General features: G+C 37.0%; 1 long non-coding RNA gene across 1 annotated transcript in view; it reads right to left on the reverse strand.

Annotated features, from left to right (window-relative positions):
- The window catches only part of LOC105097691 (uncharacterized), a 708,424-nt gene that overhangs the window by 262,365 nt on the left and 424,459 nt on the right, over window positions 1-21,600 (reverse strand). The gene's annotated exons all lie outside the window — the stretch shown is intronic.

A 21,600-nucleotide genomic window follows, 5' to 3' on the forward strand; every position in this document is an offset into this window, starting at 1 on the left:
CGCTTACAGACTAGGACCTTCTCTATTCTTGTTTGCGTTTTTCTATTTTGCCTTTCTTCTCACCTCCATGTTCTAATATACTCCATATCCACTCACACCATCTCAAAGCCTTCCTCCCTCAGGGCACCGTCCCCAGTTAGCAATTTCAGGTGCACAGGAAGGAGCAGGTTACTGGAGCTCACACCGAATTCTCTGAATAACGCTGAGCTCAGCTTCCACGAGACTATCCGTGCTGCCTGGGAAGTCTGAGACCCAGAGAAGCGTTAAGGTGCTAAGGCGGCTTCCCCGGGTACTTTCCTTTCTGTGTCCTTGTCAGACATCCACAACAACAAAGACAATCTGGGCTTGTCTCTTTTTGGAAACCACAAAGAGTCTAAGCAATGAAGTTATGAATTCCTTTTCTAAACAGCATGTTTTCAAAGGCTGGAATATCTGCATGTTCATTAGCCTAGATGTCCTACAAAATTATAGCCTTTTAAGGATGCTGCACTTTTAAAATGGTGTTTCACAATTATATTTTCCAGGACGGATATCCGTGTATCATTAGTTGGAAAAAGATATCTCAGAACAAATGATAATCCGTGGATTCAGAAACGTTATGAATTGTGTTGCTCTTCTCACTTCCAAGCTTGTGTGTATGTGAGTGTTTATATCAGAAAGAAGAATTGCTGTTTCCTCTTTTCACAAGAAAGCCCTCTTTATCTTTAAAAAGACAGCTTTGCAACTAAAAGGACCTAGAAGGACATGTGCTTCTTAGCATACTAATTGCTTCTGCCCTGAAGTAGGAGGAATACCTTGTAGCTGGCTTTGCATTTCCTAAGCTACATATGTAGATACCCCACATCCAGGAGGGAAATTCACTTAATGTGCTTTGTAACTTTCAGAAATGATTACACAGTGGACCTGCAGGTACCACTGTGCTTTCAGCGTGTAGCTTTGCACCTGCAGTAATTATTTTTATGATATGGGACTGACTGCTCAGTTGAAAAATACTGGGAGAAGGGGAAAGAATTCAAGGTTTATGGGCCATGGCAAGATAGAAAACTGATTAAAATTGTTTTGGTTTTTTAAAAAACTTTTAATTAATAGTACTCGGTTTCTTCAAACATTCGGATAGAAATTATAGATGCCACATCCTCATTAAAATGAGTCTAGTGGGATTGGAATACAAAGTTATCCACAATGGGAAAACCATTAAAAATTTAACACCTTACTTTTTCTTTGTTTATAAAAAGGATAGCACCAGCTTTAGGAAATTTTGAAGTTCTCCTCATACAGGACATTGCAACTGCCGACTGAAATAAAATCACACAACGTGAGACTTGTGGGCTAAATTTTATTTGGGGCAAAATGAGGACTATAGCCTGGGAGACAGCATCCCAGAAAGCTCCAAAGGGGCAGGGGGGTATTCAGTATTATATAGGATTTCAGTGAAGGGGGGCATGTGCAGTCGAGCACATATCTAGGCAGGGGCTTGCGGCTAGTCACGAGGAGCAGATGTCACTGTAAATGATTTTAGTGCTTTTCTAGATATTGGAGATGCAAGAATTGGGGTCATAAAATCTTCTCCTGAAAATATCCTAAATATCTGAAGGCCTCTTCTGCCAGTTTTCCCAGAGCAAAGAGTGCCTTATTCCTAATCTCCACCCTGAACTCCTTTCAGGGTGTGTTGGAGGCCAGCGGCTGCAGTGGTTTGTGATTTAATCCAAGCAGAGTTAGATGGCAAGTGCCAATGTGATCCGATCCTTGTAGAGGCAGATGGCAAGCACCAGATTTTTAGTTAGCACAATCAAGAACATGGCTGGTGCTACCATCCTCAGGTAATTGATCTACCAATCCTGCCTGCTGTGAATGAAAATATTGCAACCATATCAGTAAACAAAGAATGCTGAAACCAAGTCATCAGCAGCTGCTGCCACCCCCTAGTGAGGACAGGCCTGCAGCCCAGCCTCTGCAGCCACTCACAATGGTGCCCTCTGAGGGGACTCAGAATAATAAAGGGCAGGATACTGGCCCTAGATAGCCGGGTGCTTGTCAAAGGAATGAATTCAATGAGCCCAAGTGTTTGCTTCCTCCCATACAAAGAAAAGCACTAAATTCTTTTAACTTGAGATGCCTTGTTTTCTTTAGATACCAAGTAATCTTTTATTGTTCCAACTACCCGGTCTTTGTTATAAAGCTCCTAGATTTCCTAGCTCCTCCCCCACCTCTTCGGAGCAGTCCCTCAGAGCCACCTGAGGGGCTGTCATCCCGGCTCCAGTCCTCCCGCCAAATAAACATAACTCTCAACTTTCAGGCTGCGCATTTATTTCAGTCAACACTGCACAGTACCATTCCCTCTGCTACTGGTCGTAGAGCTTTTTTTTTTTTTTTTTTTGGAGAACTGTCTCCCTGACCCTCAGTTCATGTAATTTAATTTCTCTGGCAGAACCTCTTGTTTGAGGAGATAGTATGTGACCAAGGCTTGTAAATCAGAGCATCAGTGATCCCCCAGTATAAATGGTTAGTCCAGGTATAGAAACATAATCCAACTCAGACTAATGAAGCTCAATTATAAGGCATCTGTTGCCATAAAGAAGAGAGACTCTATGATACCTAAAGCTGGGAGAATGATCTGACTGTGAGTGAAGCCAAAAGACAGAGACAGAAATGGCCCTTGATAGCACATGAACCCCTAGCTCCAGCTACTACTGGACTGACTGGAGTTTTTCAGTGTCTACAGGCAATAAATCTCCCCATTTTGCTGAAGTCAGTTTGATTTCAGTTTTAGTCACTTTTATTTGTGTTTCAGTTATATGCAATAAAAAATTCTGGCCGATAAAACTATGATGACTACCATGCTTTTTCAGTAGGATCTGAAATGAACATGCTCCATGTCAGTCAACGTCTGAAAAAGGCCCATTGCTGTTGATAAGGCTGATTTCCCTTTTGGCTTGCCCTACATGGTCCACCTCCCATTTCTCTTTCATTCATGCATGGAGGAAATGTTTGAAGTTCACTGTGTGCTAGGCTCTTAAGCTATTGCAAGTGGGATAAGCCTGAGAACATCTGAAGTCCTGACCCTCATATAGTTTTATGCCCAGTGAGGGAGGCAGAATATGCGTCATGACAGATAAGATTAGACAGCAATTGGTGGTGTGGGAGCAGTGGCGCACACAGCAGACCACATAACTCAGATTCAGGGGCTCAGCCAAGGAGGAGGTACCACGTAATACCAAAGGGATGTGTACAAGGTGTCAGGAGGTGAAGATGGACTTAGCAACTGTATGCATGAGATGGTTTCACGGAAGGAGAAGACAGGAAAGGAGCAGCAGGTTTAGGGGGTGGGGAGGCAGGGAAGGAATAATATATAGAAAGAGATCTAAGAGTAAACACTAGGGATTTGGCTCCAGAGTCCTAGAGATGAAGATTTGGGGTCAGCATGTCTTTGGAATTTGAGGCCATGAGAGCAAAGGAGTTTTCCTAGAAAGGGTTGAGACTGGAAAACAGTAGGCTTAGTGCTGACCACAGAGGAAGACTAATTAACATGGTCAAAGGGCTCTGAAAAGGAGACAGAGAATTATCCACAGCAGGAGATAGAAGAACAGGGAGTCTAGTGTCACAAGGGAAGAACATGTGTCAAGTAGGAAGTCATTGTTCTCAACAGTGACAAACAGCGTAGAGAACTCAAATAAGGCCTGAAAAGTGGTCACTGCATTTAACATCTAGAGAATGGTTCTTTTCTTGGTTGAGATCAGTTTCCATGGAGTGGTAAGTACAGAAGACAAGTGATTATGTGCCAAATGTTTGCTGAATAGGAGGTGAACAAGAAAAGACATTCTTTCAAATAACTTGACCCTAAAAAGGAGGAATGGGAGATTCTTGATGTGGGTATTATATTGGGAAAATTAAATACGAATATACATTTGTCTGAGTTGATAGATATTTGAGGATCTTTAAATTCTTCTTTTAGGAAGGATTCAGCAGAAGGAAAGGCTTAAGATCCAGAATAGGAGAAAAATAGTAGATTATTAGGCACAGAGAACACCAGACGAAGATACATGGAAACTAGTTTACCTTTTTCTTCGTATTGAAAAATAAAAATCAAGGCATTGCCAAGAGAAATATTAAATCTTCGTATATCTAAATGTTCTAGGTCAGTTCAGGTAACTGTCCCTTCCATGTATTTTTTGTCTGCAAAATTCCTGAAGGATTCCGGAATCAGATGTTGGGATAGTCATACATTGAATGGTTTTACTTGTTACGTCAAAAGAATAGGAAATAAAGAAAATATAGGTAAACAGACATGCCACTTCCTCATCATACTTTTACAATTCATACAGACACATCTCCTTTCTATAGAAAAATAAGTGAGGCAACAGTCCCAAATTGCATGATTTTTTCATCTTTGTAAATCACTGTGAAAATACATACACACACCACACAAAAACGTTCTCCCTCTTTCTTTTTAATCTACTCTATTTACCTGTCTTTCCAACGAACATCTACCTTCATCCACTTATTTTCTCCTTCTGATAAGAAGATTTAACTCTCTAATGCCTCTGTATTTAATATGTATATCTTGTGCTTCTTCAGTAAATCTCTATTCATATATTAAAAATAAAAATGTGGAAATATTTCTTCATTTAAAAAGAGATAATCAGGAATGAAACCATCCACAGATCCTTAAAAATATATTTGAGGAAGTTACTCTGTTAAAAATATAAATAGGCAGATGTCCTCTGTAAATACAAGTATTTGACTGATTTTAGAAATAAACTTTACTCTCTAGGCAAAAACATTTGGGTTCTGAATTAAAGCATTCAAGTTCAGATGGATTAAAGCAGATAATTGATTAGCTCTTGTTACAACTATCTCATATTCCAATCCACAAAAAATTATACAGTGTACAATGAACATTTAAGTTATGAATAGCTCATTAATTCCATTGCTATTTTAACCAGTGCTCAGAGAGAATATTTAAGACTTTGCTACAGTATGGCTTAAAGCCAGAGGGATCTTCCACATTCAATCTAAAAGACATTTTATGACAGATGGAAACAAAAATGACATGGATTTACAGCAATCTGAAAATGGCCTTATAGTTTGGTACATTTATAAGCTATTCCCACTTAAAATAAAGAACTTTTAAAAAGTAATATAGACATATTAAATTTCTTCATATATCTTTCCTTGGGCAGATGGAAGAAAGCCAAATAATTACTAACAATCCATCAACCATATAATGGAATTTGTGCTTTAACGAATGGACTAAATAATGGCTCACATTTAGAAAAATGGACTTTTTAAATGGCCTATTTATTGCCTTCATTTATATTTTAAAGATATTTCTTTCGAAGGTTTTAAACACTGAATAATTGGTTGGAAAGGTAATGTATTATATCATGCTTTCGCTTTAGGCAAACACAGCAAATATCCCAACTAGTTTAGGAACAAGAACTCCCAAGAAGAGTGAGAAAGAAGGAGACTGGTACACTTCCTAGAAACACAGTGAATCTGGCATGTTCCAGCCTCAGGCAGCCAAGGAAGCCATAAAGAAAATCAGCAACGCTGAGGACAGGTGGAACTCAGTTGCATAATGACTACAACTCCACCTACTCCGAGGGGAATGTAAGTTAAACTTTTGTGCTCACAGGCAAAAGTAAAAGGCATTGCAAAACCAGCCAACAACCTCTTCAGGCTCAACCATATTACTGGATTCTAGGAGGCACTATGTCCATGAAACTACCCACTCACAGAAATGGAGAAATGAGACTCAGTATGGCAGGAAATGTGTTCGTGGAAAGGAAATTAGAACATATGGTAGTAGCCAACCCTACTATTCTGCAAAATAAAAGTTGCTTTTGATTATGAGTTAATCTAACCTTCCACCTTTACAATCAAAGAAATACAGTGACTTAAGGCTTGTTTTATCCCTTGTGGCACATTAAGTCAGAGAAAACAAAGCACAAATCCTGTATTTTAAAAATAAGTTTTACATAAACCATATAAATTATTACAATCATCTTCCACTTTGCTTTTGAAGGTGGAGACTGACCTTCCTGTAGTAGATTTTGGTTTGGTTTCACTCTCAGCAGCTGCCACTTTGTAAATGACTCACCAGGAACATCATATATCGTAACAGTTGTTCAAAAACAGCCTTGGCCTTAATTATCAAGGGTACAACTCAGTAGCACACGTAGTAATTTTTCTAGAAATTAAGGTTTGACATCAACTAAAGTAGAAAAATCATCAGCATTAGGTCAGCCAGATTCACGGGTTAGCAAAACAAAAGACGAATTTTCTTTTCACAAATAGGTGTTGACATAAGTAATCGATAAAGAATCAATAACCATTTTTCAGTAACTATTTTTATATCCTATACTGATTTTACTCTAAACTAATATTATAAAGCTTTATGTATATGAAGCTTAAAAAAAAGTCAATAATACGAATAGGACAGAATTTTATTGGAGCCAAACTGAGGACTAGCCCATAAGACCACTTCCTAGATTATTCTCAACCATTGCTCTGGAGAAGCATGGTTTCAAGCATAGTTTTGTAACTTGTCGGAAGAAACATTAATAAATCAGGGATACAGCTCTTCAAGTTTTCAAAAAAATAAAAAATAGAAGTAAAGACCACCACCTCCACCCTACAAGATGAGTCAGTGTGGCCGTGGCACCTGAGAAGGGACTCTTATCACCTAGGGAGGACCAGCACTAGCGCCCTGGGAAAAGGGACATTTAATCTTTGTTTTTAACATAGACATTCTTTACTTCTGGTCAACGTGCCCTTTTCCTTAATAATTAAAGCATATGGACAATGTAGGCCACAAACAGGCTGTTTTACTTTAAATTCAAGTTAATTCATATATAAGCCAGAATGTCTCTGTATCTCAATATGTGAAAATTTCTTTTATCATAGGTCATCTTCCAGGTTTAAAATAATTTCTGTGATTGTGCAAAAGTAATCCGTGTATTCATTTGTTTATCAATTTTTTTGGTTTGTTTTGAGGCAAAGGGATTGAGAAACCAGTGATGTTTCTTCAACATGGCTTATGTTTACATACTATGTCTACATTTGGGGAGACATTATAGAAGGGTTGTTGGGTAACTATCAGTAGAAAGCAACTCTAGCAAGATAAAGTAAACTGACACAGGGAATTAAAAAAAGAAGAAAAAAATGAAGCATCAAATTTTACAAAGGGCAGGCACAAGAAAACCTTGAAGAATCTGGGGAGCAGAAACAATTGGATCATCACTTTAGGCTATCCTTCCATGAACTGCTCAAGATTCAATTTCTCAGGAGAAAAACCTGATCTTGGGTTTCATGTCCATTGCTTGGCTGGTCAAGCAGGGGGTACTTTATCTAGAAGTCCCCCAGTGAATACACATAATGAAGAGAAGCAGCAGGGGAGAGAACTTATAATTAGGTATCTGATCTGTAACTAACAGACTTTCTTGGATAAATTTATTCTCTGCTAAATCATCCACAGTTTCTTTTCCTTGAAATTTCAAAGACAACAATCAACATTCACACTAGTATGCCTATATTGTACTTGCCTACAATGTAATACAAAATATAAACTGAAAATTAAAAATTAAATCAAATTAGGTTGTTAAACTCAAGGTGCTACTAATGTTAATAGGTAAGGCAACTAAGTTTACAGCACATTAAGAGCTATGCTAGATGCAGATGGTCAACAGGAATTTTTGATGAAGCAATCTGTGATATTCTACAAGAAAGGGTAAATAGACCTTTAGGCAGAGAAATGTTATGGGTCACCATGCATGCCAGTTGGACTGTTTACGATGGAAAGCAGTGATAACTGTGAGCTGACCATGAATTCAAATTTAAGCTCGGCTACCTTGTACTGTCATAATATTCTTGGTGCACTCACTTTTCCTATCCGGTCAGATTATTCCTCCATCCACTGCACAAGAGAAAATCACTTTATTGCTAAAACATGGAGGAAACAACAACAAACCAACTCTCTTGAACTTAGAGGACACTGAAGAACTCCCTAAAGTGCAATGGTACGTGTGTGTGTTTGTGTGTGGTGCGTGTAGGGGTATCTTCTCCCATGTGTCAACAGACACTCTGAGATGTCCCTGAAATAATCTAGCTATGCAATGCCTCTAAATGTTTGAAAAACAAAGTAGTTACAAACTCATGAAACATCTGAAAATGGATTTCTGGGTTACATGCTATGAGCAAGTATTTAGACCCTTAAAGAAGTAATATTTTAATATTTATAGTGCAATAAAGGAATCCACAGTCTATTAAACTTCATAACTTGCCTCCAATCCGGGGCATCCCCTGTGACTTTTTAAATAAATTTTAATGTATATTTGTGATTAAGAGTAATAAAGTATCAGAGCTTATTTAAAACACAATAAAAGGCTTATTAAACGTTGGTAAATTACTTGGGATTCTTCAGGGAGATTTCTTTTCCTCCTCCTGAAAGAGTGCTCTCCTTCTTGGCAGAGTTTCACAAGCTTTATACACCTTGAGTGGGATTAGAATCCCTACTGCTACAGTAGGGAGCTACTCTCAAAGTGTTTTTCCATAAATGGCTAGTATCCCAATAGAATAAATTGAAAAGGTCACTGAGAAACCTTTAGAATCCTAGGAGAGCATGGCAGGAGTGAGGCAACTAAATCCTAAGAAGAATTTGAACATTTTGTGTCCATGCTGTTTTTCATCCATTCTATCATGAAAATTAACATGGCAACAGTATTTTTTTTCTTGGAGGCTCTTACAACTCCTCTCCCCAGGAGAAACATGTATTTTCCTCCTGAGGAAGCCAGTTTGTTAATCAGCCAAGGTGCACGGAAAAGTCAAGTGCAATCAGGTATTAAGAGACAAGTGATTAGGGAAAGTATTTAAGAATCAGAAGCAGAAGTCATATTAAATGTTAATGCTTCTGTTTCTAAACTTAGAAAGTTTTGCTTTGTGACATTTAATTTCTGTTCTCGCCTATATTATCCATCTGCTTTTCTACTGAACATTTTGCATTCACTCCCAGTATCAGCCTCTCCTATTGGTTTATATCAATAGGAAGCTGATTCCTCTCCAGCAAAGTAAGTCTTGAAACAGTTTTAGCGAATCAAAGTGGAGACTAAAGAGATTTAGGCTCTAGTCTATGCTTTTTCTTCAGTTTCTTGATTATACAAAGAAAACAGCACTTTTAAACACATGGCTCTTTAACATGGTCAAATCAAGGCATATTTCATGTGAACTGATCTATGTTCCAGTAATTTTTCATGCTAATGCGTGGTAATAATGATTAAGGCAGACATATTTAAAGACTATTCTGATACTGACCCATGGGAACTAAACCTGGATCATATTCAGAGACATTAAAGATTCTTCCAAACAGAGTATCATAGGTTTAAGATGGGCATTCATCATACAGATTTTCCTCTGCCTTGTGTCTGACAGTGTAGTGTAGAGAAATAGAATTCATCAACACTGGGAAAGATTTCAGAATTACAAAGCTAAACGAAATGTGTTTTCCCCTAATACAGTGTTCCTCAATCATAGTAAAATATTATTTAAAAGTGAGAATTTTTTAAGAGTACTCATCTTCAGACCCAACCCAAACAAACAAACAAACAAACAAAAGTTAAGGTTTTCTGGAGATGAACTCCAGACACCAGTATGTTCTCAAAGCTCCCCAGGTGCTACCAGCATGCTGCTAGGACTGAGATTCACTACCCTAGAAAGTACACATACACACACACACACACACACACACACACACACACACAGAGTAGTATTTTCAAGTTTCCAGTCAAAGAGATTTAAATTGTTTTCCTGATTTTCTAAGAATAATAGATATAGATGTACCAAAAATTATAGTAAACTTTCTCATCAACATTCTGTCGAATAAGAAATGCTTACTGATTTTCCAAGATGCATTAAGTGGCTCATATACAAAGATGAAAAAGTCTCTTTCTTCACAGAGGACAGTGTAAGCACAAGCATTCCTCAGTTGAGGACTGCTGGGGGAAATGCTGGTAGGCCCTTGAGAACCAAGAAATTTGTGTAGCAGAAATATATTCTTTAATATTATGGTTCCTCATATTTTTTCTTAACATTTTCCAAACATTTCTCAAAATGCTACTTGAAAACAAAGCATTATATTCTTGGAGGACACATGAAATATGTTAAATAATAAAGTTATCCTATCATGGAAAGGAATTAGGATATTAGCTTTTACTTGTTATTCTTGTTGGGTTTTTTTCCTTCCATCATGAATTTGTTATCAAATTAAAGATTGTTCTAGATGTAATTTTTCTATTAGCTCAGTTCATTCTTCATCAACTTAGAAAACCTTTTTCAGTTCTCTCTCTCTCCTTTCTCATGACTGTACTTTGTATAATATTGTCACTTGAGTCTGTGGTCTTTCCATTCACTATTCCCCCAATTCCCTTCCAGAATCTCAAGTCCTCTCCTATTGATCTGTGTTGGGATCTTTTGTGCTTCTTGGTTTGGGTCAGGAAAACAGGAGTGGTTCAGATTATTCACGGCAGATCTGCCAAAAATGAATGTCTAATGTTGTTCAAATACTAATGGAGACAATGGGCCCCAAGTGGCCCAGGTCGACATAATTCACAGTAAAGAAAGTCACAGGTATCAATGTGAAGATAAGAATGCAACTAATTAATCATTATACTTTTTTGTTCCTGTATTATCTTACTGTCCCCCATATCCTATCTAAGCTCTTGAACACACTAACTGATTTCTACTGGCTCTGAACCCCCTTTCACACTCATGGGAAACAGAATTCCTTGCAAAATCCCTCCAAAGTAATTTCTGAGGTTTCCATACACTTATATTCACTGAAAAATGGTTTCTGGATTTTGATGCTGCTGATGCCCCTCATTCTCATATTCCACAACAATTCAACAATCTCTCATTAAACAAAGATGCTCTTCATCTCCTCCCACAGTGAAGTGGTCAGGGCGCCAACGTGTCCCTGGATGATTAAGATCTTTTAACTAAGATTCTCTATTTTCCTCACAAGATGAAAAAACACTTATCATTTTTGTTAATCAGAGCAGTATCAGTCACCATAACATAGCCCAAAACTCTGCTAGCTTCTGAAGATAATGTTCTGTTGTGCAATCTAGTTGAGGCAGACCACACGTTCTCTGATGTCTCCTTTGCCATATGAACAGCATGGTCTCCCCTCTCCCCTATCCCCAGTACAACAGTTAAACCCATATCTGCTGAAAACCTGGTCACTGCCACAGTTTGAGTGGTTGTCCTCACTGAAGTCAGTGGATACAAATCACTATGAGAGCGTTTGGAGGGGTTGGCTGGCTCCACTTTTGAGTTACATAAATCTGCGTTATAGTACAAGAAGTGCTACGTGTGATTTTCTCCCACGCACAACAGGAACTTCTTGAGAAGAAGGATTAGATCCCCAAAGCTTGGCTCCTTACTGCAGTTCAATAAAGATGTATGGGACAGCAAATGGAATATTATGGGGTTACTCAGAGGTGGGAAAAGGTTAGGTCTATCTGACACATGCTTTTCTATATTCTATAGCATTCGTTTTCATTGAGAACCTGGGTCTTCCACTAGTCGAAAAAAAGGCCGAAGATGTTTTTTAGAATCTATAAAGTCCTCTTTACTGCCCACAAATGACCTCAGCCAACAGAGCAGGCAGTGATGCTCTTGTCCCCTTGGAAGAGCATTTCCCTTCACTTATCCCAGTAATAAAGGGAACTGGGTCTCAAGGGGCAGCAATTCTGCACAAGTAGGGGCACACTGAGCGACGCCTTACTGCGCAACAGTTATCTGGGTCAGAAGAACACGGGAGGTGTTGAGGTGACTGTTTTGTTCAAACTGATTTCTGGATGCTAAAGCTGATACCCTGAAAAGTACAGCCTCTCTTCTGAGAAAAAGTATGATTCCTGAAACCACATTCAAGCTCCATTCAGTTGGATTTATTCTTATGTATTTTTTAAGGGGGAGGGGGAAATGGTATCTTTTCTGGTATTATGGCAAAGACAAAATTGGTTTTTCACTTCTTAATATGCTTTGCAGTGGCGGGTTTCCACTTGACACTCAGCCAGAGTCATTAATCTTTTAAAATGCAGGGCCTAGCCTAGCACAGGGCCCTGCACATCTACGTTTTCTTTTATTCAGTAAATATTTATTGAGTTTCTACTAAGTGCTCCATGAATATTTATGGTATAACTCAAAGTGGGAAAGAAGATAAAGACTGAGAAGGATAAATGAAGGATAACATCACTCAAGATGAGCTCCTTCAGGGCAAGGACCATTTTTAAGTACCTGGCAAGATGGCTGTACTCAAAAACATATTTGCAGAAGTGAATTGTGAAGCAATCAGGAAACAGGACCTAAACTAAGAAATTCAGAGAGCAAACTTAACTTTGTTTGGAAATAAGTAAAAAGTAGTTAAGGAATAGAAACCTTTAAAGATGGATATGCAAGACCCAACTGGAATCATGTGCTTTCTCTTCTTGGAATCCTGCAGCAACGTGAGGAACTATGTCCCTCCTTTTGCCCATCTTACAGTCTAGTCATAGGAGCAAGACATAAGGAACAGTTTGCTTTAGTTAAACAGTGAGCACGTTTGCATAGGGCACAACTGGAGAATTTAAGACTCAATGTCACATAAAAAATGCAGGCATTGTTAAGTACATCGGATTGTTTCACAAAGATGATTAAGACTTGAGTTATTATCATTTAATAAATTATCTAGGTGTTTCTCCTAAATATAGGTTCCTGAGAAACTTCCAATTCAAACACAAATAAAACATTCCCCATGAAAGACATCAACTATGCGTGTGTGTCTGTGTATGTGTGTTTCAGAAGCACCGAATATATTTTATGTGTTGATCAGAATTTATTTGCCAAGCTGTGAAATGTTTTACACAAGTATATGCTTGTTAAAAATCATTGCTTTAAATATCTTGACACAAACTGACTTGTAATATAGTTGGTAACTTCTAGAAGAAGCCCTAATAATGCTAATCACTCAGATTTATTTCACCTGTAATTATTTTGTGACCACAGCTATATTGTAAAATATCTGAATAGTGACAATATTGTTAGATCCTTCTGGCTTCCACAACAGTCCCTCGCATGATGCTTAGGGATTTACTAATTTACTTAAAGACATTAATTGCTGGAGAATCTGAAGCCATATGATATGATTTCTAGGTAAGCAGATATTAAGAAACCTATCTAGAAAATTTGGAAAAGGGAATGTTTAGTTTTCTATAATTAAAATTTCAAAGAATATTTATTCATAAGTTGACTCTGAAAAGATTCTAAAAATGTAAAGCTTCTGCTGACCTGGAAAACATAACAAAAAGTTAGAAATAGGTATTATTCAGTATTCTCATATGCTTGAAATTTATTAGATTATTTCAAACTCTGCTTTTAGCAATTAGGCCTTTGAGCTTACAAATACATAGAAAATTCAGACAACTGGAGGAATGAATTTTTTTTAATCCTTTAAATGTGGTTGAAGTAAGCAATACTGAATTGATCTGCTTCATAACCTTGGGGGAAAATAATTTTAAATAAAAGGGCTAGGATTAAGCACTGGGAGAGTTAGATGAGTCACACAGGACTTAGTTAAGTCAGCACAGAAGTCAAAATCAATTATTTAAAAATTGCCCTTAAATTACCTGTGAAATATAGTACACACAATTCTGCGTACCCAATTGAATCCAGAAAAGTGTTTGCACACTAGAATTTAGGAAACACTGAAGCAGATCAAGGAAAGAACAACAACAAAAAGTTCTATATATCATTCTGCTTTAAACACAATGATGAATTCTCTAGAGGTAAGCTGGGGTGAGTGGGGATTGTAAAATGTTTGTCCTTTATGTCAGTTTAACCAATTTTAACATTAAGCCCTTAGATCTTAATTTATTTTAAGAGATGTATTAGTTTTGAGAGGTTAGATTCTAAAGTTAGCACATAATATAAATATACCTTAATTTATGACTCCACTGATCTTAAAAGGGCCTCCTGCCCTCAAACTCTTTCTTCCTGCCACTCCAGTGTACCTGACTAACTCAGAGGTCTTACCAAGGTAGAAGATGTTTTGAAGACCAGTCAAAATGCAAATGCTTTATGGAAACGGTAACAGCATGCTCTCTGGCAAGGTACCTAATTTTTCCAGGTGGCTTAATTCATACTGTCCAGGGAGTTCCATCAAGGATACTGTTATCCACCTGCACCGTCCAATATTGAAGCCACTAGCTACATGTGGCTGTTTAAATTAAAATTAACTACAGATAAATAATATTTAAAATTCAGTTCCTCAGTCATCCTAGTCACATTTCAAGTGCTCAACAGCCACATGCATGTAGTGGTTGCCACATTGGACAATACAGATATAGGACATTTCCATCATCACTGTAACTTTTACTAGGTAGCACTGGTATAACTGTGTATCTAATTGCCTCATGATATTAATTCTATAGAAAACTCCACAATTAACTGGGCTAAGTATTGTACTATAACCAAAAGACTAGTAATTTAATTATCTATAACAGATTTAATTACCTATCATTTACTTTGAACTACTTGTCTTTATGAACAAGATACCCATTTACAATGAATAATCCCATTTTGCTGATGAAAGAAATGTCTTATTTGTAGTCCAGAAACACAAATACTGTGCTCTAACATTATGGAAATTTCAAGATACGTCTAGCATATTACACGTTATAAAACATTTATTTCTATTCTTTAGGTACTCTTTTGGGAACAGGAGATATTTTCTATGTAATGCATTGCTCTAAAATTGACCAGAGTATTTGAGCCAAAAATAAAATTAAGCATGGTGTCTGCTACTGATGGAAATTACACGGCCCTTTATCCTTCACCCTTGGTTGTTGTTCATTTCTGGGAAAGTGAATTTGGGTACAAATATCAAAAAACATGCTAATCTCTACTGTAGAGAATTTATTTTCAAACACAAAGCTTTCTTGTTTGATTTTCATATTGAATGTTTGGGTTCAAGGAGATAGAACTACACAAGGCAGGCAGTCAATTGCCTCTTTCCCAGCCAATAACATTTCCATGGTGCTCTGTGGCTCCCTCAGTTGGCTGGTTCCCCACTTATAACCAAAGCAGAAACATAAATTTATAAAAGCAGAAAAATAAATACTAAGAAATGGACTTAAGTCAACTTTTCATGCTGGTTTCCTTAATTTTTATTCCAAATTCTGTTCATTCATTCAACAATTATGTCTGGGCACATACTGCATGCCAGACACTGTTGTATGCACAAGGTGGAAACAGCCCCTGCCCCTCGTGGCATTTTGAGTCTTGGAGCTTGAGTAAGTGAAAGGTAAAAAAGACGGGAAAAAATTTTAAATAAATGCATAACTAAGATAATTTCAATTAGTCACAAATTCTATGAAGAAATTAGAACCAGTTAATGCGAGAAAAGTAATTACTACAAAGGGCTGCTTTAGGTAGGGTGCTCAAAAAAGTCCTCCATGGGGGGTGATGATTGAGGCGACAACTAAATGATGAATAGATATATGAGTTGTGCAAAGACCCAGAAGAAGAGAATTTCAAGAAGACAAAACAGTATGTAAAACCCTTGAAGCAGAAAAAGCCTCGGTGTGCTTAAGAAATAATCTATCTTTTTTTTCAAGTCCAGGATTGCTAGAGTACAGCGGAGATGGGGAGAAGAGTAGAAGGTCAGTTTATGCACAGGTAGAAGGAAGACACTAGAATCTTGCAGGCATGGTAATAAGCTAGGAATTTATTCTAATTGCAATACAGAGCCATTTGAATCATTTTAATCAAGGAAGTGATATCTTCTGATTTCTATTTTTAAAAGATCATGGAAACAACTTTGTGGTACTATCAGAAAATGGTAACATGACTAAAATGGTAACAGGGGAGATGAGGAAATATAGATCCAGGGTGTATTTTGGGTAACATAACTTGTTAATAGCTATGGGAAGTAAGAGGGGGAAAGGTGCTTACTGATGAACTCAGCTTTTGCCCTGAGCAAGTGGGTGGGTGATGGTTCCATTTAACACAAATGCGGTTGTCATAAACTGTGCTACCCAATTAATCCTACGTGGGAGATGACTAGCAATATCCACTTGGCTCAGCAAGCCAAGGAGGTAGACATTTCTGAGTCACCAATTTGGCCATGGCTTTTGCAGCTTCTGACCAGAGATGAAACTCCTTGTCAAGATTGATGCAGTTGCTAATATATGACATAAAACCACCACATGATACACAATTTCATTCAGTCTATCATGATAATATTAACATGCGCATAAACTAATATGTATACTCTTAAGATCTCAATACTCAGAATGGTAAGAAATGGTAAATATAGGCCACCTCTATATCCCACAGACCTGAGTTCAAATTCTTGCTTTGGCACTCTGTAATCTGAAACAAGTCACTTAATTGCTTTGAGTCTTATCTGAAAACGGAGCAAATAGGATTTGTGTGAAGATTACATGAGATACTGTATGTAAAATTCTTCATATAGTGCCTCGGGATATAACAGATGTTAATAAAGAAGAGAGCCCCTCTTTCATTTCTTCTTACTCTTCCACTTCCAATACTTGCCAGGCTGTCACTTAACCTCTTATATCCCATCAATTTAGCAACCTTAGCATAAAAGTAGTGTCTCTCTCCTGGTAGTTTCAGCAAAAGTTCCAGATTTATCTATCTTCATGTGTGCCTACCAGTCCTAAGTTCTGATGGCTGAGAGGTATTATATGTTAACTGGCCAGATATGTCTCACCTGACCCTTCTTGGAACAAGCAGGTGGGCTCAGAATTCCCCAAGCCCTGTCTAGTGAACATGAGAGAATGGGGGTCCCACAATGGAAAATCAAAATGAGGTTACCAGAGAGTAATGAATGCTTATCAGAAGATCATCCACTACAATGTATATACATTTATTTCTTCAAAAATACTTAGAAATATTAATAATCATTGCCCCAATTCTATTTTTAAAATGTTAACTCTTTCAAGCCCCTCTCACCACTGAACTTCTCAAAGGAGTCACTATCATATGGTAGGACTGGTTCTAGACACAAAGTTACTAGTGCATTTCTACTCCTACCATTGTTCCTATCAGATTGCGAAGTCCAGCCCATAGAAGATTTTGTTCACTGCACTCTCAGGATGAGAAAACAGCAAACTTTGAGTTTAAACAGATTCCTTTCAGGCATCTTCTCTTTAAAATAGAGAATGACATGGGATTCTCATGCTTTAGTTTACCCAGCTCTAAGCTCACCTAGTATAACTTTCATTTGACTGTTATTATTATTGTTGTTGTTGTTGTTATTGTTGTTATATTGGGGGAATCAAACTTCTACATGCAACGTGGAGTGGAAATAAAAATGAATTTAGTTGAATTCATTCTTAAGCCTTCTCTAATACTGTTATTTTAAAAGGATCATTACCAGTTTTGAATGCTTATTGACATTTGAAAGAACATCCTTAAAAGTACTCAGAATCAAATAGGTTGGAAGATTAGATTCTATCTCAGCTCAGCTACTTGCTTGTGCAACTTTAGGCAGGTCACTTTACTTTTCTCAGGCTTGTTTTCACCAGCAGCAGATGGAAAATGATTCTTGAGTCACAAGTATGATGGTTAGACAAGACTGTACTTTGGAAAGTACTTTCTAAGCTCTGAAGGTGTATGCACGTGTGGCAGACGCTCTCATTCATCTACTGAACAGACATCCCACCTATCTTCTTTGCTGAGAGAATCTTAGTTATGTTCTGCAAGGCAACATGCCCAGTCCTAGGAAACAAATTACTATTGATCTAATCTGGCCATGGATAGAAACTAATTTCCTAGCATTGCTTGCCCCCAAGGATTTCCATGTTACTCTCTTCTGGCTAAACAAACGGAACAGAAATTCTGCTTGGGTGTTAATGGGAAGGAACTTGGCTCTCTAATGTGAAGTGAAAGAAGATAACGTCCTTACTTCCGTAGCCAACCATTGTTTCCTATCTTTGAATGAAGTCATACAGCCCGAAGTCAAAAAAGAGAGAGTAGTTAGTTGATAGGGGTTGGGTCTTGGGTCAAGTCATTGGGGAACTGAAGAAATGCCAGCGGTTTCCAACATCTACAATTAGATTTAAGTGAGAAGGACAAAACCATATTCGGGTGATACAGTATTAGTTGAGATTTCTATTATCTACTGCCAAATACATTCTAATTGATAAAACAAGCATTACTATGAGTAGCCTTGTATCCACTTTAGGAATGAGAAAATGGAGGCAATAATACTCCAATGCCAGGGAATTTTAACCAAGAATGCATGAATCTCTAGGTTCTATGGACTCTGCGGAATTGTATGCTAACCTGCATATGCATAGGTATACATTACAGGAAATTGTTGAGTTAATATTCAAATAGGTATGTTAATCAAAACAGATTACTATCTTCTCCCATCTGCTACATTGGCTGTGCCAGCACATAGAAGACACTCAATAAGTATTTGATGACTAAATGAATGAATAAATGAGTAATATCAACATTTTGCCTTTTATGTGCTGGCCAGTTGCTAAGATCTGAGATTTCAGTACTGCCAAGTCACACTCCCTCTCTTCAAAAAGCTTGCATTCTAGAGGAGAAAAAAAAGAATGAAATAATTTTTTTTTTTTTTTGTAGTGGCACTTGAGATAGATCGGTGCAAAGATGCTATAGAGACAGGGCTCTGTCCCCTCACATAAAAAAGCACAGTATACGTCATATGCTCCAGACTTTTTCAGTGGTAAGAAGAAATCCACTTCCGAGAAATGACAAGAGGTTGAGCTTTGTTGAACTCTGAAGAAGAATCCAATACACAGTGTAGTAGTTTGAATGATGTCCCCCCAAATTCATGTACACCGGGAACCCCATAATATGGCCTTATTTGTAACTAGTTCAGATGAGGTCGTATTGGGTTAGAAGAAGTCCTCATTTCAATGACTTCTGTCCTCATAAGAAGAAGTGAGGACACAGAGAAACGCACAGCAAAGAAGGCATTAGAGTGGAAAGGATCAGATTAATGCAGCTACAAACCAAGCAATGCCAAGGATTACTGGCAACCATCAGAAGCTAGGAGGGAGGAATACAGCAGATTTTCAAAGGCTCCAGAAAGAACTAACCCTGCTGGCATCTTGATTTCAGACTTCTATGCTCCTGAACTGTGAAAGAATAAATTTCTGTTGTTTTAGGCCACTCGGTTTGTGGCAATTTGTTATGGCAGGCCTAGGAAACCAATATAGATGTAGGGCCAACAGGGAGGCTCGGTAAAGCCCTCGTAAAGAAAAAAAATGCAAACTCAATTTAGAAGATATTTTAAGATGTTTGTATTGGTTCATTAAAAAAAAATCTAAAATAATACTTCATACCACTTTATATACTCTAGACTTTTCCAATGGTCATAAGAAATCCACACCAGAGTCAAAAACTAAAACAAAAACAAATATCGTCAGGGTTTGAGATTGTTAAACTATGAGGGAAGAGCTGAATACCACGTGTTTTCATTGTTGCTCCTAAAGTGCAAATTCAATACTCAAACTGATACAACTGCTACGAATTTATTAAAAAGCAAATGTTGTGCCTTCTCTTGTTCTCAGTTTGGTAAAGCTCAAAACCAGCCAATGAGTTCAAATAGCTAACATGATCTGGGAACTCATGGAAGAAAAATACTCATCTCACTAAGAGTAATATAGCATATATTTCTAGGTAAGAAAGTTTGTTTTCCACATGGTTTAACTTTCTATTAATAGCCAAGAACATCCCATTCTCAGTGACATGCACATTATATTTCACATTAATTTCTATTTTTAAATTTGGATGTGAAAAAGTTAATTTATATACAAACATATCCTATATAATAATTACAAAATGAACATAAGGAATATAATCATTGAACATTACATGTTATGTAGAGTATTTTCAATAATAAGCTCCTGGATCATGTACACAGTGAAACAATTACATGCCAGATTTTAAATTTAACAAGATATTTTAACAAAAATGCTCAATATCACTAATTATCAGAGAAATGCAAATCAAAACTACAATGAGGTATCACCTCATACCAGACAGAATAGCCATCATTCAAAAGGCCACAAACGATAAATGCTGGAGAGGATGCAGAGAAAAGGGAATCCTCTTTTACTGCTGGTGGGAATGTAGTTTGGTGCAGCCATTGTGGAAAACAATGGGGGTGGGAAGGGATAATACATTTGGGAGTTCAAGATTTACAAATATTAACTATATAAAAATAGATAAAATGACAAATTTCTCCTTTATAGCACAGGGAACTATATTCAATATCTTGGAATAACCTTTAATGAAAAAGAATATGAAAATGAGTCTATGTACGTATATGCATGACTGGGACATTATGCTGTACTCCAGAGCTTGACACATTGTAACTGACCATACTTCAAATAAAAAAAAAAATGTGAAAAGAGCCATTTTAAGACATTTAATGGGCTACTTTTCCTCTAGAAGTCCTGCATTCTGTCCTGAAAGATGAAATTTAGTTCACCTTTATAATTTACATAAGTTCCACCAAGTGACCAAACTGCCTACCTTTCTACATTCTGATATGTAATTATCCATATGCAACTAAAATAAACAAACAAAACCCTATGCAATAGCAAAAGCACCAGCCTGCAGTGCCCAAACCTATATGAAGTGACATTATAGATGGTTTAACTTACTTACATTGGAATTTTTCCAGAAACTTATGCTTACAAACTAAAAGAACTATGGCATTTAAACAGCCCTGGAAGGCTATGTTCTATCAGCAAGACAAACAAACCAAAACTTATAAACATCAAAAGCTTTTATTATAGCCTTTTTCTCTTAACTTCTGGTTATATTCATTTTGCTGTAATGAATATATATGTTGTATGTATTCATATGCTGTAATGAATACATATGAATATATACATGTAATGTTACAGCTATGTCAAATTGCTCTAGTGTTGCCCTTAGGGAGCACAAATGAGCTGAGTTGTTAAATATATTTGTTTCATACCCAACAATTATACCCACACATATTTTCTATGCTAACTATACTTATTTTTTATTCTCCCTTGTTAGAAAGTTTGAAAGTAACTTTTTCTGCCTTTTTCTAACTTAAGGACTTTAATTCAAGTCTTCTTAAGTGGCCTATTTTTCTTCATGTGCTATACAGATTTCTTTAATCATTAAAGTTATTTCTTTTGCAAATGATGTCTAAGAAGTTCAGTCTTTAAATAAAAATAAAACAAACAACTGCTCTTATTCTGAAGATGAGGAAACACTGAATGTTCACAGAGAAATCTCTTACACCTGAATTTTATAGGCAATTAGCTTCCAGAAGATATTGCTGAAAGTCTTTCAATGATGTAAAACAGTAGTAATAGGTAATTTATTATAGCCATTTGCTTTGTTTATTGTCTGAAGTTAATTTTATTCTGTCAATGCTATTTTAATTAAATTTACACCACAAGTAGGTCAGTGTTGTTAGATGTTGGGTCAATATAGTTATGAGCCAGTTTTATATTTATACTGACTCATTCCTTTCTAGCAAAATTTAATGAACTATAAATTAAAACATAACTGAATCGCCTC

This window comes from Camelus dromedarius, chromosome 27, assembly GCF_036321535.1.
Source record: "Camelus dromedarius isolate mCamDro1 chromosome 27, mCamDro1.pat, whole genome shotgun sequence".
In the NCBI taxonomy this organism is placed as follows: Eukaryota; Metazoa; Chordata; class Mammalia; order Artiodactyla; family Camelidae; genus Camelus; species Camelus dromedarius.